Source organism: Polistes canadensis, unplaced genomic scaffold, assembly GCF_001313835.1.
Source record: "Polistes canadensis isolate GaletaPanama2010 unplaced genomic scaffold, ASM131383v1 scaffold_58, whole genome shotgun sequence".
Taxonomy (NCBI): Eukaryota; Metazoa; Arthropoda; class Insecta; order Hymenoptera; family Vespidae; genus Polistes; species Polistes canadensis.
In genome coordinates, this window is record NW_014569605.1 from 154,825 (window position 1) to 172,626 (window position 17,802).

At 36.7% G+C, this 17,802-nt stretch overlaps 1 protein-coding gene across 13 annotated transcripts in view; it reads right to left on the reverse strand.

Moving 5' to 3' along the window:
• Positions 1-17,802, reverse strand: part of LOC106785859 — a 78,899-nt gene that overhangs the window by 49,677 nt on the left and 11,420 nt on the right. The window lies entirely within an intron of this gene.

Here is a 17,802-nt window from a genome sequence, read left to right on the forward strand (position 1 = left end):
AAATATCTATATTACTACGGGTAATTACTATAACGTTGCGGTCCTATTATAATGGCGCGTGATCGATTAACGGACTTTGCAAACTTTTCCTCGTTAATTAGCTTTTCCTAGACACCGTTCGTACGATATGTTAAATTTCGCAATCTTCGGCATTCTCGTCATAAATCAAGCTTCGACGGCAGGAGAAATTGATCCTCGAGAAAGAAGGATCGCATAGCGACGTGTATTGGAAAGATTAAATTACGAGACGTCTTCTTGTTCGATCTTTCTAGGGTCTATGAAGCGGCCGATCCAGTAAGACTTCCAACTAGTAAAGAATAAAAAACTAATTGTTTCGACACTTTGCTCGGGAGTTCTTTAATCGGGTCACTACTTCTTTTGGCTTATTAAAAAAAAAAACGACGAACAGAGTTATAAGATGTTGGTCGTAATTTTGTTCTCTTCCTCGTAGCTTCTATTTCATTTTAGTATCTCATCTATCATCAGTAGCATCTTTTCTCGATTTATCTTTCGAACGATTTGGAAGGTCTTCTCTCATTATCAGCCAAAAATAATCGATTTCATTTGGTAAAGATACTCTTCACGAGATAAAGATATATCCTAAAGAAAGAGTTTTTCTCCCATTTTTTTCATTTTCTCATTTTAACATCTCATTGAAAACGATTATACATTGAAAAGGAGAATATACGCATATCCAACTATAAATCAAATGTAGTTACGTATATTTCACTTTGGATCGTTTTCCTTCGAAGGGATTGCACTAATTCGGACAACACGGTGGTTTTGTTCCGATGAATAGAATCAACTCTGAATTAAATTACGGACAAGGGATTTTCATCTTGACCCCTCGTCATCTTGAATACAGTTCGAATTGAGAAGCGCCACGGAAAATACAATAGCGATGCATAAATGGGATTAGTTTACCGTCTCTCAACGCGGAAGTTGATGGATGTCTGTAGGATAAAGCAAAATGATACATTATAGTTCTTTTCAAAATTGTCCTTAAGTTTCTTTGTTTATCGATCAAAATTTCCCTATCTCCATCGCTATATTATCTCTCTCGTTAGGAAAAAGAACAATAACCTTATAATGAATTTGAACACGTACGGTACGATAATATAACAGAAATAAAATAGATGACGAATGGAACAAGTTTTTTCGTCCGATACGTTGTACAGTCCTGAAGACGAAGAAGAAGAAAAAGGAAAAGAAGAAGACAATGTCTTTCTTGATCTGTAACCTTGATAGAATATGTACGACATGGTTTCCCCAGGAGCGTCTTGAAAAAGTCATAAACTTGAAGATCTCGTAAATGTCGCTACTCACTTTGTAGCGTTTCTTTTCTATTTCGTTTCTTTTCGTAGTTTCCTATCGAAGAGAACGACAACCGATATTTCAACAGAGAAGAGATCTACGAGGAGTCAATATCCTTTGGAACTTTATACCACTATTCCGCGAATGAAGCAGAAAAATAAGAAAAAGAAAAAGAGAGAGAGAAAAATGCTTTTTTCAATCCTAATCTTGAAAGAGGGTGCGAATATGGGGAATGAAGACGCAAACATGGTAGGACACGTGATAGGATACACGCTCGCAGACTCCTACGGTCTTTGACGTAATTAGGTTAACTATGACGTACAGTTATGCGTCCTACGTTGTTGCCAGTCGTGTTTTACGACTATGACAACGTTAACAATGATGGATGATTTACTATGACCGACATCGAATTAACGAAATTTATTCGCACGGATCTTTCTCTATTATTTTTTCTTCAGAAGAAGAAAAAGACAAATTAATCGATCTCTATTCAAGAATATGTCAGCAAAATAATGCGAATGTTCAGTGAATCGTCCTATGCTATTATGTTACTATTCGTTAAACGAAAGGAAAGAGAATTATTTTTCGGTGGGAATATTTTCTTAAAAGTATCAGTACACGATGAAAAACTACTAATGGATAGATACTATTATAAAATCGTTGGTTAATATCAAAAGCTCGAAAGAGGGGACATCCGAAAGCGTGAATTCGTCCGGGCTAAGCTTTGAGAAGGCGCTTTCACTCCTACCGAGGATCAATATTCGGGCGGCCTTCCAAAACCATGAGTGAACTTGCTTTTCTCTTTCTCTCTGTCTCTCTTTCTCTCTCTCTATCTTTTTCTTTCTAGCAAATCCTTCTTTCTTTTACTTTCGTATTTCTGAAGCTTCGGCCGGTCTCATGCTTCCAAAGTAAGAAACAAATATTTCGATCCTCCCTTCTCTCTCTTCTATGCGAGCGGTGGCTCGAATCTGTCCCTCCTCCACCTCCTCCATCACCTCCTCCATCACCTCCTCCATCACCTCCTTCTCCTCCCTTTCAACTCTCTCCAGTTTTCCTAGCCTTTTTCTGTTGGCCGCACGTAACCCTAGTCGCTCGCCTTACTTTCCATCCCCTCGGAAATAATTGAAGGGAGGTTTTAGCCTTTAGGAAGTACGAGGGAATATGTGAAACGTAGACTACGTTAATCGAGTTAGTTAAAGATTTTCATTCATTTCTTCGAGCGTGTTTAATTCGCATTACCATTTTATTCGTTCGATCTCTATCTCTTTTTCTCTCCCTTTCAGATCATCGCACATTGAAATAAATAAACTCCGAGTTATCGCATTGATCTCTTTATTTCCTTTTTTTTCCCACTCAAATGCTTCTTCCGGATAGATTTGTTTCTTCTATTTTAGGCTCTCTTCTCTTCTTTTTTATTTCACGAGGGATTACATAAAAAACACATTATTATTGTAAAGAATTTGAATAGATTATATATTTATGCAGAGATTCGAAGAAAATATGTGGAATGAAAATTGTACATCGGATAGCAAAGGATTCGAGACGGACTTCATAGTTGAAAAGCGGCCAGACGAATTTCAAGATAAAAGCAACCGAAATAAAGGGACTTGGTTTGGAGTAATCCGAGCTTGTTGAAAATACGGCGAATGCGCGAGCATTTTCGTAACGAATGCAAAAGTGATAGCGCACCGATAGCCGCGACTGATAAAGAAATGAAGCTACCAAGTCGAAAGAGATAGCGTGTACCCGATTCCGATTCGAAATCAATAATTCTCTTCGCAAAAGGAAAGTAGTCGCAAAGGGCCAACTAGATGGAAGCAACGGTTTCGCTTCTTTTTCGCGATTTATTCCAATTTCGATACAATATCGATACACGCGACGCCTACTTTTGGACATTTCCTATTTTGAGGAAAATTCTTACAATCAGTGCTACGATTCTAGTAATCCCTCGATAATCTCTTTTTTAATGTGAAAATCATTCTTTTCTTGGAAAAGGGCAAAAGAAAAAAAGTCAAATTACTCGTTACAGATTTTTTTTTGCAATTGAAAAAACATTTCGATTAACAAGAGTTCTATATAACCTTGTCAACGCCGATTTTTTATTTTTAAATTCTATGCAATTGTAGAGGTCTATTAGGACAATACATTGCACAAACCAATACTCAACCGTTTCCAAGAAAACGAAGGGAGGAGTTTCACATGCATTCTTATATACCAGTAATAAACGACGATAGGCTGAAAAGTCTTGAGCGTAACACACGAGAGAGGAGTTGAAAAGTTCTACCCTTTAACACGAGGGTACGTTGAAAACTTTTAGTCTAACTTGATGTGGAAGACCATAATGCTGAAAATTTGTCAACCCATCTTCGTGTCTTAAATTTAGAACTTTCCAACCCCTTGTCGTTTGTTAGGCTGAAGACTTTTTAAACCATCCTCGGTATTAGGACAAACCGCGACCCAATATTCATCTACGATATGATTGACGACTAAGATTCGTCCATTTGATATCTGACCAATAAACGAACGACTCCACGGAACGATTCACGTGCACCAAGACCAAACGAGGAAACGAGCGCGATGTTTTACGATGAAAAGAACGCAATCGATCGGGAAAAATGAAGAAGGAAAATAAAGTACCTTAGACTCTATTATTTTAAAAAGTTTAGTAATCTCTTCTAAGTACGAATTAGAGAATGAGAAAGTCTTTCTTTTCTTCGCAAATTACCGAAGTTGAAAGTAAGGTCCGTAGGATCATTAGGCGTGGGGAGGATGCAAATAAGGTGGATCAAAGGATCGACGGGTGATACTTCGAGGGATGAAAAAAGTGGTTACACGGTCGATATCCCCCTGTGGGAAAAGATTCAAGGATTCTTTGGGATCGGAGTCACGGGAGGGGGAATCCTACTTGACTGACATGAGCCTCGAATATCTTTTAAACTTCTTAGAGTTATCATCAATTTTATCACGTTTTCGAGTTAATTCCTTCGATTAGATTCAATGGAAATGAATAACTATAAACAAAAGTTCGAAAAGAGTTGTTATTGAGAGATCGGTGAGAAAATGATTAGTTTTCCGATAGAATTATGCGTGCTTGCAGCCGCGCACAAGATCGATCGATTTATCTTATTGTTAGTTTTTGGCGCATGCGCACGACTAATACGAGATTACGAACGGGCTCGTTCGTTTGTCCTTTGATAATATTACCCGCACGCAAAACTCGTCGCTATATAAAAAAATAGAGAAAGAAAGAGAGGGTTAGAATAGGTCATTTGGAAAAAAAAATTGACAAACGTAATGTTCCTTCTTCCATTTGACAACTTCAATTTTTCATTGTATGCACCGGCCGAGCTTAAATTATAAATAAGCAAGAGAGCACTCGATAGGTTCACTATTAATACAATGATGAAGTATGCCATAACGCACACCATAACGTACACTATAAGAGAGAATATAAAAATTGGAATATGTTTCTTCTATCGTCCGTTGTCTTCTTAAAAGACTCCTAAATCTTCTACATTCGACCTAATTCGGTTTGATGTGAGAGAAAAAAATGTATATATATATATAATAGAGATACACACGCACACACAGATAACGAAAGCTTTCGTGTTTCTCCGTTAGCGTGAAAATCTCTTAGGTACATTTCAAGACTCGTGGAAGATTACAAAATGCTCCGGGATGCTTAGCGAAGAATCCCTCTTTCAACTGTAACAATCGTGAATCGTTCTTATCATTTGTCTTTTTCTGTCTAACAATAAAATAAAAAATAATTCTTCTTTTCCTTCGTAGATCTATTTCGAGATAAAAGTGGATGTTTCGTTCTATCTCGTGGTTGTTTCGCGGCTCCTCGTTGTTCTTGCTAACGTAGAGTACACGCGACATTAAGGCAAGGGTGTAGTACGATATTACGTGCGATTAAACGCGCTCTGGAAAAGGGGATGCCAATGGAAAGGGTATTATAACGAGCGAGTGCCGCTTTCTCATCGATCGGCCGTGTTTTCGCCCTTGGAAAAATCGTTAGCACGCGCGCAACGTTCTAGCAATCTCGGTTGAATTGCGGTTCATTTTAAATAACATTTTTGCCGTGCTATCAATTCGATCAATTCGAGGTCCGATTCGAGGTCCGATTCGAGGTCCGATTCGAGGTCCGATTCGAGGTCCGATTCGAGGTCCGATTCGAGGTCCCGCTTGAGGCCCGGCCAACTTTTTTCTATCTAGATTATGAATTAGGTTTTTCTACAAAAGTTTATAAAAAAAGTTAATGCGCTTATAAAAAAAAAATAAAGAAGAGCTTCCTCCGAGAGACTAAGGCGTAAACGCTCATGTATGCAGGTATATAACGCGTGTTCAAAGTGCTCGCGGTCCGATTCAATTATCCTCGACCACAGGAATACCTGTTTATTATAAAATACATACTCGAAGAGTAGAAGGTACGTCCTCGCAATTATTTCCCTAGAGGAAATTGAATTAACCAGTCAGTTTTTTTTTTTCTGAATGAAAAATAGCATCAGCCTTTTTTCGATCAAGAATGTCGCAATTAGTCTGGTTTCTCCCTTGCGACCTTATCGTTTCTCCTCATTTATCTTCCTTACTCTCTTTCGATCTCTCATTTATGATCAGAGGAGTCATTTTTACGTTTTATATGATCGAATAACTTGCCTTGCGTTACGTTTTCAACTCATGCGCCGAGAGATTTATTGGAATTTAGAGAGACAGAGAAAAAAAGAAACAAGGAAACATCTGGCAATTAAAGAAGTAAAAAAAGACTTTACTACCAGCAGAGTTATTTAATACGAGAAAACTGTCATGCAGATCATCTTTCCATGTTGAAAAGAGAAATAAGGTCGTTTTACTTGTGGGTTGATATAACAAATCGTGACCAATTCTACGACAGGAGGCTTTCTTTCTGGAAAATGTTCTGGCAGGCGAAAAATTACGGGTCACTTAATGTATCTTTGGATAAAATTTAAAAAGTTGCTTTCTCGTTAAAAGCGTGCTCCGTGATGATTATTTTAGGTATAAATATTATTACGTTTAAGAATTCTAATCGTTTCTTTTGTGAGAATTGTTTAAAATATAAACAGAAAAAATACGTAAGCTAATGGTAAAATTGGATCTGCTGACTTTTTATTTTTGCGATGAAATGGAGTATTATTTTTCATGGATAAAATTAGTGAAAATTGAAGGATAGAAAGTCGCTTTATAAGATCGAGAGATAAAAGAAAATAAAAATGAAGTTGAAGTCGGTACGAGCGATAAACGTTTATTGTATGTTGCAAATATTGGAGATCGTGAGAATAATTAATAAAGGAGACGGATCAATCAATAATGGACAAAAATATAATAAAATAAAGATAAAGCAGGGTCCAATTTAAATAGAGCGAATCGTAGATAATGAAATAATCTTCATCGCTATGATATCTCTATGTTTAAAATTTGCATCCGTAATACTTGAACTTTATTTAATACCACGGCCTTAAAACACTTCAAGCGAGCAAACTGAAATTCCTTCCAAGATTCGCGTGGTAGTTCTTAGCTAGTTCTCTAGTTCCCGTTTGTATAAAAACGGCAGATCACTGGAAATTGATATTTGTGGAAAATAAATCCTTAGATATATAATAGTATAATATTTTAAATAGATAGTTAAAATAAATTGCATAAAATCGTTTCTATGCAAACAGTCAACTTGAGACCTCTGATATACTTACAAGTATAGGAAAATGCGAGCTTGCGAAAAATTTGAAAAGACACGACGCGACGTATTTGTCGCGAGAAAGTCCAACAGGAGAGAGATTAGACGACTCGTTTGAGACATGAGGGTAGAAAACGATGACGCATGCGGCATTGCGAGGGTGCATAAACGACGAGACACGAAACACGATAAATCGTGGCGAGAACTTTTCAAAGCTTGACGAAGCCGCTCTCGTAGTCGTTTCATACGAAACAGTTTTTCTTTTCCTTTTTTCCCTCTCCCTTTCCCACTCACTCTTTATCAATCTATCCATCTATCTATCTATACTTGCTAAACATCGTCCTTAATCCGTTTTTCTTTACTTAAAACCTCCCTCATTGCTACTATTATTTCACTATCGTCAAAGTAAATTTAGAAAAGTTTGAGGAACCGTCAGAGCTTCCGCAAGATTATCCAAATTCCTCCACTGCCTCCCCCTTATGAAATATAGTAGGATAGCGTAGCGAGAGTGCTTCGCCCCGCTCACAGAAGAAAACTTTTCACCTCTTATTCTCAGACGAACGGCCGGATTTAAGAGTGGTTTCTCAAAATTACCAAATTCCAAGAGGAAACCATTTGCAATTTGCTCTTATTTAAAAAAGACTTATTAATGTCGATTCAAAAACAAGTTGAAAAAAGCAAACACTTGTTTCTAGATTATTATTTCAATACGTTCGATAGAAGAGTATCAAGTTATCCCATGATGACTTTTTGATCGTTCTTGATTGTCAAAGTATATAATCAAAATCCTGAAAAAAATAAGACTATCGCTGTGCAAAATCGACTAAATGAGAATACCTCTCGTTTCTACACGATCGCCGATCTAGCTATCCATATATATTTGAATTTCCATAACAATAGAGTTAATAGAATAGCGATGATAATTTCATCGAGTTTATTAAATGCTTTAAAGAGAAAGACACTTGTTACAGAAATATGGCAGGACAAAATATGACGCAAAATATGAGAAACCACAGGAACCAATTTGTTTGTTTTTTCAATTTCCTCGTAACGAACATCGGAGCATTGAGATGACATCGTTTAAATAGACCAACCGTTGCGGCCTGATTCCAAATTTCGAAAATGCGCGTGAAATCCTTCCAAAAAACTTTTTTTTACCCTTTTTTAACTTTTAGAGCGTCATTATTAATCATTTTTTATGGATAAGTGCTTAACCTGTAAATTATCAGTCGGAACATGATCGTCGAGAGCATCGCATTTGCGACTTGCTGCACCCCGAAAATTACGGTCGTTTTAAATACGCTTAACATTTGTTAATAGCTAATATTTGTCCGATTTCAATACATATAAATATGGAATCCTCGCCTGATATTAAATACTATTGAAGTATGTTTTTAAAAATTTACGTAAATAACAAATGTAGTTATTCATAAAGAGTATATTTTTTGTCAATACGCTATGAGAAATATTTTCTTAAATTGTTAATAAAGTTTACTTTGAAATAGTTCATAAAGCTTTACTTAATAAGTGATCAACAAATTGGACATAAATAGGTACTATTTTGAACTGTAATGCACAACCGCCCTAGTAAGGACGTTACACTTTATATATATATCCACTATTTTATGTAATTACAAAAGAATCTAATTACAAATGAATATAATATAAGCTAATAAATAGATAATTCTAAAAAGGAACATTTTTAAATATTAAAATTTTGAACAAGAAATATTCTTTTATGTTTTTCTGAAAAATAATACCAGATTCATAATCAGCGACCCTCAAAACTTTTGAAAATTTGTGAATTTTCACAAAAATTAAACTACGTTTTCATATTTATCCTACATTTTCGGTATTTGGGACACGTACGCGTCTCGTCAGTCATTTTTTTAATAACGCAACAATTTAAAGTTTAGGAAATATAGTTGCTTTTCAGCAAACAACTACCGAGAAGAATACAAAGCGTTATTCATTGAATTTATACCGCAAGAATTAGAAATGATAGAATAGAGGTCAGGCGAGTGTACATATAGGAAGAAGAGCAAGGAGAGGGCGAAAATCCATTGTGTATTTCAGCTGACTTTATCGGCTGATCGGAATCAAGCGGAAGTGGAGAAGGCGTACCAAATTGCGCACCCAAACCCACAAGAGTCGGTCTGCTTTCGTTAATTAGCATAACGAGTTAGTTTGTTCGTTATCCTTCCTCGTTCTCTCTCATTCTGCTAGGCGATACTCGGCTATATTCATATCCGGGTAGCAAAAGGCCGCTTTGCGGTTCAATGAAGAAACGAGAGCCTTACGCGAATCACAGCACGAATATAGCTTCATATATAACTATAAATAATCTATGCAGTCGCTATATAAGCGTAGTTACATACACGCGCGCACACACACACACAAGCTTTCCTTTCATATACTAATTGTGAGCTCGAATGATCGGTCAAAGTGAACGAAGCGAGTCTCGCAACTTGCCACGTGCTGCCGCTTCTCGAAGATAACTATATGAATGAATGGCCGGCCGGCAGAATAATAAAGAACCCGTAGGCGATATAGCTCGGTATCCCTGATTTTGTACAACTTGAGAGAATGTGCGGACGGGAAGCAAATTGTTTCAAGAACTTTTCTTCCTAAACTAGGGATCTTTAGAAAGACACTTTTATATCGTAAATAACCAACTCAAATATCAATTATCACGAAAGACTTATTTTTCAGGTCAAACGCAAGAAGTATTTGACGTGATGCAAAGAAAAGTGCTTTTTTTGCGCTCGCCGATAAAATTTTTCACGTAGCTAACGAATGAATTTCTAAAACGTTGACGCGACAAATTAACGAAGAAAAAGGAAGAGAGCTTTCGTTACCTTTTTCCGATCTACGAAGCAGCACGCGATTCGTTCGAATTCGCATGCATATGTATACGAATAAAAAAGTAAAATTATAATTTCACCGACTTCGGAAGTCGTGTAAGGCCGGTCGATAAGAAATAATCAATATTCTATCTCCGTTGATGTCGAACACGCGATTTTTGGCATGAGTAAAAATAACCGCGTCCGTTCATTCTCTTGATCGATTCCCTGGAAGAACGATTACGCGAATAGCCTTGTTCCTTAATTGAGTAGGATGTAGTCTGCTAACTCAACTACAATTCTAGTAAGCCGTTTATAGCGAAGGCGCGACTCACGTCATTTACTATCAGAAATACTTTATGCAATTCGAAGGTGTGCGGGTTTGAAATCTCGAGGGTCAGAGGCACGGCGCGTTTGCTTAGTCGATAGATACTAAATTTATTAACTTCTATATGCGAGTTTTAATCGTTTCAAAGAATAATACGTATCGTTGACCAAGGGTGATAGGCGACCGTTAGACTATTGTTATATTGCTTGTTGCTTATGAAATGTCGGATTTTAAAGTGGATATATAAAATTTCATATCTTTTTAAAAAATCTGTTTATTTAATCAAAATAAACTCAATTTGCTTCAATACACTTTTCCTAAAGAGAATATAATGCACAGATGTCGGTCTTAAAGAAATTCTGATCTTTAGAATCAATAAACTCTGATATGGACTTTTTCAGACTGTCTTCATTTTTAGATTGTTTAGCATGTAAAAACTGTTGTAAAGGTTTAAAAAAAATGAAAGTTAGTTAGCGAAAGATCCGGTGAATAAGATAGGTGCGGCAAAATTTCATATTTTCATTCATTTGAAAAAATTGGGTTAGTAATGATGAGAATACGTTTAATCGATCCAACTTATTTCGCTTGGTTAGTTTGTGCGGTATCCACTTATCCATCTTTTTCACCTTGCCAATTTCAGAAAGGTGTCGCAATATTGTTGTATGATCAATTTTCATTCTGGTAGGAAGTTCCCTTGTAGATAAAGTTGGATTCGTTTCCAAATATCGTTTTTCTCAGATGTTTTGGGTCTTCGACGCGGTTCGTTTTGAAGGGAAAATTCACGAGACCGAAGTTTTTCAAACCAACGATGCACTTTTCGGTCGTTACCAGTATTCTTCCCAAACGCCTGGTTTATATTGCATGCAGATTTTGCAGCATTATTACCAAGTTTATACTCATATTAAAAAATTACACGAATATCGGTTGAATTCATATGCTTATAAAATTAAAAAAAAATAATAAAATTGGACACTTTTGAGAAAATCTGTTTTGTTGAAATGTGACTCTGGTTTTCGACAATAGGACTATAAATGAAGTTATGCCAAAAACAAAAGAATAACGAAAACAGGGAGGACAATCGTTCACATGTAAGGAAAATCCGACATTTCATATGCACCAACTTAATATTATCGTAAACAAATTAACTTTCAAAGTTATAGTTATTTACTGCAATATACATGTAACTAAGGAAAAAGTAGGGAAAAGAAAAAATTAGGCCCTTTTCCTTATTTTTGATTTAATCGTTGAATCCTTTTGAGATCGAACGTCGAGCTTGTTACGAAAAAAGGATCGTAGCCCGAATAAGTGACCCTTTGTTTTTCTCTGACAATCATTTTTCGAGATGCATCTCGTCGCGATCTTGCGATATTTGCAAGCCCGATACTGACGTTTCCAGTCGTTGCATATGCAACGACGCTATGTGAAAAACCCTTTTAAGCATAGATTCGCAAACTTTACTATGGATAGGGCAAAATAATGAGGATTTTGTCGATTAAAGTATGCTGAACTTCGTGAAGATTTTCTTTTTGTTTTGACTTCTTCTTTGTTATCGAATTGACTATATTTAAGCGTCAAGTGAGTTTTAACATCACGGACGCATGTCTCGTCGAGACAAGGACGATTATGAGATACGCTTCGTCCAACAGATTTCCCAGTTTGATCGTCGATTTGGGATGCGTTCTGAAACACGCATCGTACAAAAGCAATCACGCGAGACACGAGGTATCAAGGAACAAGGTTTATGGCCTAAGCTAGAAGGATAGCTAGGTAGATAGATAGAAGCGGAGAAGCGTCGAAAGGGGATGCGGATCATGCGGCTTTACGTGGCCGAGTTATGCATGAGAATATTGGAAGGAGTTCCTCCGAGGATCATGATTTACGCCGTTACCGGTCCTGCATGATCGTTTCACTTCATTTCCGAAAGCAGGCTGCTATCTCCGGGACATACTTTGCAAGAAATCATTGTAAAAGAGTCGATGCTCTCGTTTCTCTCCTTTTGCTCCACTTTTTTATGGCTGGGTCTCTATAAAATTCGAATAAATGGTAATGCTCGGCGATCTATCATTTTTCATTTGCCCACGATAAATGCTATTATTAATTTAATAGTTATAACGAAATTTGAAAAATAAAATGCGGTTTAATTGCACGTTTGAAGAATTGAGAGATTGGTTGATAGAATGTGCGATAAAACATTCAAATGTGTTCCATAATTTTCTCTTGCATAAGCATAGGACGCTTTTTATTGGTTATCATCACTGTTGGTGTTCACCGTTCTACACTCGAAACGTTTAAACTCTCGAAGTAAGATGAAAATCGATTTCGACCGAAGTCAAGAAGATCAATAATTTGCGGTTAAACCTTCGATGTATCGAAAGCAATTTTTCCTTCACAAATTCAACTACAAACGATAATTGAGGGCACGTATCATTAGATGAAATTCGTGCTTCGGTTTTTATCGGCAACGTCTGAATGCAGAACGATTTGGATTTCCTTGCACGTCGACGTCGAATCCAAAGTGTATACTTACCTAGCTTTGTATGCAAGTATAAAGGTATCTATCCACGAGTGCGATATTATTAACCGACTCTCAACAACCTATTTTACAATTCATAAACGTCAATTGGTCGGCCTCTACAGAATCAATGAAATATTAATATTGCTATTAAAAGTACTCTCTTAAGGATAAATTGTCTCTACGAATAGACGGAGAGAATAAAAGTTTGATTCGTTGTGAACAAATGAACATCTTCCTTTTTCGTTTCCATTTTCTATGGATGGACGAAATGACCTTTCATAAATTGATCTTACTTGGTTATATTAACGGTCCAGGACAAAAATCAATATTTATTCTTACATTTGGTGAAGATTTAACTTTCCCGATGTATCGAAGCTCGTTCTACATATCCGATACTTCAAAGGTCTCTCTTCGCAAAGTTCTACTCGTAAAACCTTGTCTGCACTTACGCGGGGTTCCGTTGTATCTGTTTAAATAGAAACCTTAAGTAAAGTTAACTTTGCATCACCAGCCTGTCCTCGCTTTCCACCACGTCTCTTCCGTGTTTAATCGAATCTCTTTCTTATTACCAACTATCGTCGATATTTCGATCAAAGAAAATGTCGGTTATAAAATGTAAATGATAAAAGAATTGTTAAAGTTGCATATAAAGATGTTAACGACTCTGGTTTTGACGTCGTATTAGGAAAATAACAATGGACAATTGAAATTGTATTTTCAAGCATCATTTATTATTTTAATTGGTGCTGATGTAACATATTTAAAATTGATTATCGATAAAATCTACTTGAAATTGAGTCCTGCTATACTTCCTATATATATTCACAGTTACTCTGACTGATTCTTTAAATAGGCATGTTGAAACAATAACTATTTCAACAAAACATTCGATAAAGCGAAATAGCTGCCTAACGAAAAGGTTCTGGATTCTTGTGGGCGAGTTTAAATACAAGCAATTAAGATAATTAAAAGATCTGACCGGACAAAAGGAAAATACTTGAACTCGAAGCAGATCAAAGCAGTCGTTTTAATCCATGAAACTATGACTCTTTCTACAATACACTCCTCTTTCCGTATGAAAACTTGAAAATAATCTGCAAATCATGATAATTATCTGTACATAGTCCCACTGATAGCTTTATCGAAGTCTAACGATGAAAGATAATGCAGAATCGAACGATGCTGCACCGTTTACGGTTTATTAGGAAATTTCCTGCGATTGGCTCGAACCTGAAGAATCCCTGGTCAGGAGCAATTGTGTCAAGAGAGTTGTTGCTTCGTTAAACGAGTAATCGTCTATTATGGCTCATTGAGAATGGCAAAATAGAGAGAGAGAGAGAGAGAGAGAGAGAGAGAGAGAGAGAGAGAGAGAGAGAGAGAGAGAGAGAGAAAGAGAGGATGAATAAGTAAACAGAACAAGATCGAACCATAATACTGTGGTATTAGCTTCATTTTTGCCAGTGCTTTCGCTATACTTGCGTTAACGTAGCATGCATTGAGACCTTGTTTGCATTCAACCGAGCGACGCGGTGACGGTTCGATGTGTACTAACGATAACAACAGGACGACGAGTTTTCTAGTTTACGTCGAGTATGTTTTATTTTCATCCAAGATACGCATTACTTCTATACATAAGATATAGGAAAATAACGCGGGGCTTTTAATATAAAAACTGGAGGAGGAAAAAGTGTTACGTAAATCTGTGGAAATAAATGAATCTTTTAATTTTTTAAAAAGGATAGGCAATGAAGCAAACGAGAGACCACCTCATATAACCGCAATATTTATCGGTTTATGTGATAACATCCTCAAACACATCCGCGTATAAAAATGTTTTAAAAAAAAGTCGCGCAGCCTTGCGTAAAATGCACCGTAGACCATCAAGGTTCGTTCACATTTACATACTTTTTGTCACGCACACCGATATGCTCTAGTATTTATATGCTCGAAATAGGAAGTAGCGAGGCGTTAAAAAAACCGCAAGGGAAATCTTTCCTTTCCCTTACGTTCTCGCTCTGTGCATTTTTGTCGCATTAGCAAACACGAAAGGATCCATTAGTGATATTTCGCTATGAATCGCGTCAGGGACTTAGCCCCCCCCCCCGACGATATTTCCAATTTTTCTTTAATGAAAATCTTCGATCTACGTTTATTGACAAATTTGCTTTTTTACGTTGGAATCATTAAAAAATGATAATAACATGAATTTAGCGTTAACATAACGTGTAACATAGGTGGCCTGTTTTCTGCTTTTATTTGACACGAAAGGCGTTCCTCGTGGTGCACATCGAGTACCTACTCTTCGAAACAATTAATAATTTATTATCTTGTTTGCTGTAGTCGCGTGAAAGTGCAACGAGAAACGATGCCGGCCTCGTTCTACACGAACTTCGCTAAACTATTGATAAGATTATCGATTCGTCTGAGAATATGTGTGCATTCGTGCTATTTGTATACACAACTTGAAAAAGTTCAATGAGAAAAGTCATTCAAATTGCGATTGTTGGATCGTTGTAAACGATAGTAGATATATAATAGAATAGAAAGAAGAAAGAGTTAGTTTGACAGGAAATGTAAATATTTGCCAGTGCATGTAAGTTTATTCCGTCGATCGATAGAAAATGGATTAAGACGCGTCCTCCGAACTGGTCAAGTAAAAGTCGCAAACTTCTTCGTCCGACTGGTTCTACCTGCGTCGCAAAAACTGACGAGAGCTTAGAAACTTTTGTAGCCCTGCGAATCGACTTTAAATCGAAATCATCGATCGGAGTTGGGGAAAAAATGGAACAAGAACAGAAGACGTTCGAGTAGGTAGGTACTCGAAGGTGAAAAACGGAACAAAAGCGACGCAATAAGGATGACGAATGTAGTGGCGTTATTGTTTGAAAAACGTATTATAAAGGGATAAACTATGTGAAAGGTAGAAACTCCCTGAGAAGAGTTAACTTTCTTACCAAGTACCACCGAGTATATTTAAATTATTCACTCAGCGAGCACTCGAAAAGTTTGATATTCCTCTATGTCTTGGGAATATGAAAGAGTAACGCTCCTGAGAAGTCAAGGCTTTGCTCGTGCCCGCGTCACTCGGAAAACGAGCAGAAGCAACGTTTCTGAATGAAGAAGCTACGAAGAAACAAGGCGAATCATGCATCCTTCGAGAAATGAGGAGGACACGAAGAGAACACGGAGATGATACTGGGAAGAGAGAAAAAGTAGTAACAAAGAGAATAAAACAGTAAGTCGGTAAACGTAATGACCGAACCGTAAGAACCTTACGTTCTTCAATTTTCCTTCTTTCTGTATCTTACATTAGTTCTTTCTTCATCTTCTTAATCCCGTTTCTTCTTTGATGCACGAGAACACGCGATACACGAAGATGCTTTTCGTTTGATTAGTAGCATCTCCGGAGAAGAGATATCGGTTTATCGTAAATTTGTCTCGTAAAAGACAGTTCTGATTCTTTGGTGAAAAGGAGAAAATAACGAAGGTATATCCACAATTGAGAAGATTCACATTGAAAAGTTTTATTTGAAATAGAAACGCCCTATTAGCGCAAGATAATTTGATTGGATGCGTAACGAAACGAGGGAAAGAGAGGGTCCAATTGAATGAAAAGTGCTCAAAGAAGAAGCTCTTTTGATTACCGTGAACAATTAAAGGCGACCGAGAGAATGACAGGACGGACGAAAGCGTTAGGTATTTTCTAGATAGCATATCCAAAGTTTCCTCTTTGCCTATCTCTCATCTTGTCGCCTCGTTCAAGCCTTTCTTAGCTTTGTGCCGAACTTACTGAGAAAACGCTAAATTAAACTCTATGATTTAGTCACGAACCGATCTGATTGTCGCCCGATAAGGTTAGGAAATCGACGAGTCTAAAGGAAGAGGACAATGCGAATTCAAGTAAAATTCTTTCTAAAGCGATCGATCAACGGTTAAATAACTTGCATTCCTTCTTATAAGCGAGGGAATAAGGATGACACTCAAAAGATCTCGTTAATCCTTTTTCTCTTACCTCTCTCACTCTTTGTCATTTAATCTGGATTCCGATAGGCCATAAGTTGATGGGGAGAAATATCGCGTCGGTTGTCTGGCTTTATATATCTAACTAAGATGAATCTTTAATCAAATTTTATATCAAATCTATATCCTTATATTGCCTATCCAAACGATTTTCCTTTAAGGGACGCAATCTCGAGCGTATTGCGCGACAAAGTGAATGTTAGTTCGCTCTGGACAAAAATAATGATATGAATTAACGTTGAGAATGAGGATGAAGGAGTAATACTTATCGGTATTGTCGGCACATTTATTGAAATATTGATTTCGTATTGAAGTCGTAATTATTAAAAGCTTTAGAAATTCTCTTTCTTTTTCATTTCCCCCTTTTCTGCTCTTATAATATCTATTAAAAAATTATTTCCAACGATTCGTGTAACCTAATGTCACGAATAAGCCATTTATATCGCATGATTAATTGGATGTACCAATTACACAAATTTGTATCAGATCTCTCTCTCTCTCTTACCGCGGGAACTAAAAGTAATGTTGAAAACAAATAGCTTATTTAGCGTTAATTAGTTTTGATAAATTCTTGGCAGAACGATTTTGTCGAATGTTCTATCATTAAATAAAATAATTAATCCAATTATTTGTACTATCCCATACCAGCTAGACGAGCTTTTGCTGTTTATTTTATATTTTCCAATTCGATGTTTCCCCTTTTTAATCATATTAGGATAAGACTCAACTATTTTCCTTCCTACAAATTTTTATAGCAAAGTACGAAAAATTTTGTTCTTCTTTGACTTTTGCAAAGTCCACGTATTTCTCTTAATTCTGACAAAAAATGGAAATAAAAATTCTTTCTCGGCGTCCTCTTTTCAATATATTAACAAAAAAGTAAGAATTCTTCGAGTTCTCGAACGTGGCAATCATTTAATTTTCCCACTCGTTAATTCGATCCAATAAATGGAGAAGAGTTTTACGAGAGAATCTTGGAAAGGCAGGACAACCCTCGGAGAGCATCCTTCTTTACGATTCCGGATAATAATGAAACCTTCACGAAACGCCCCCGGAATCCTCGAGTAACGAGAGTAAACTCTCGATAGGA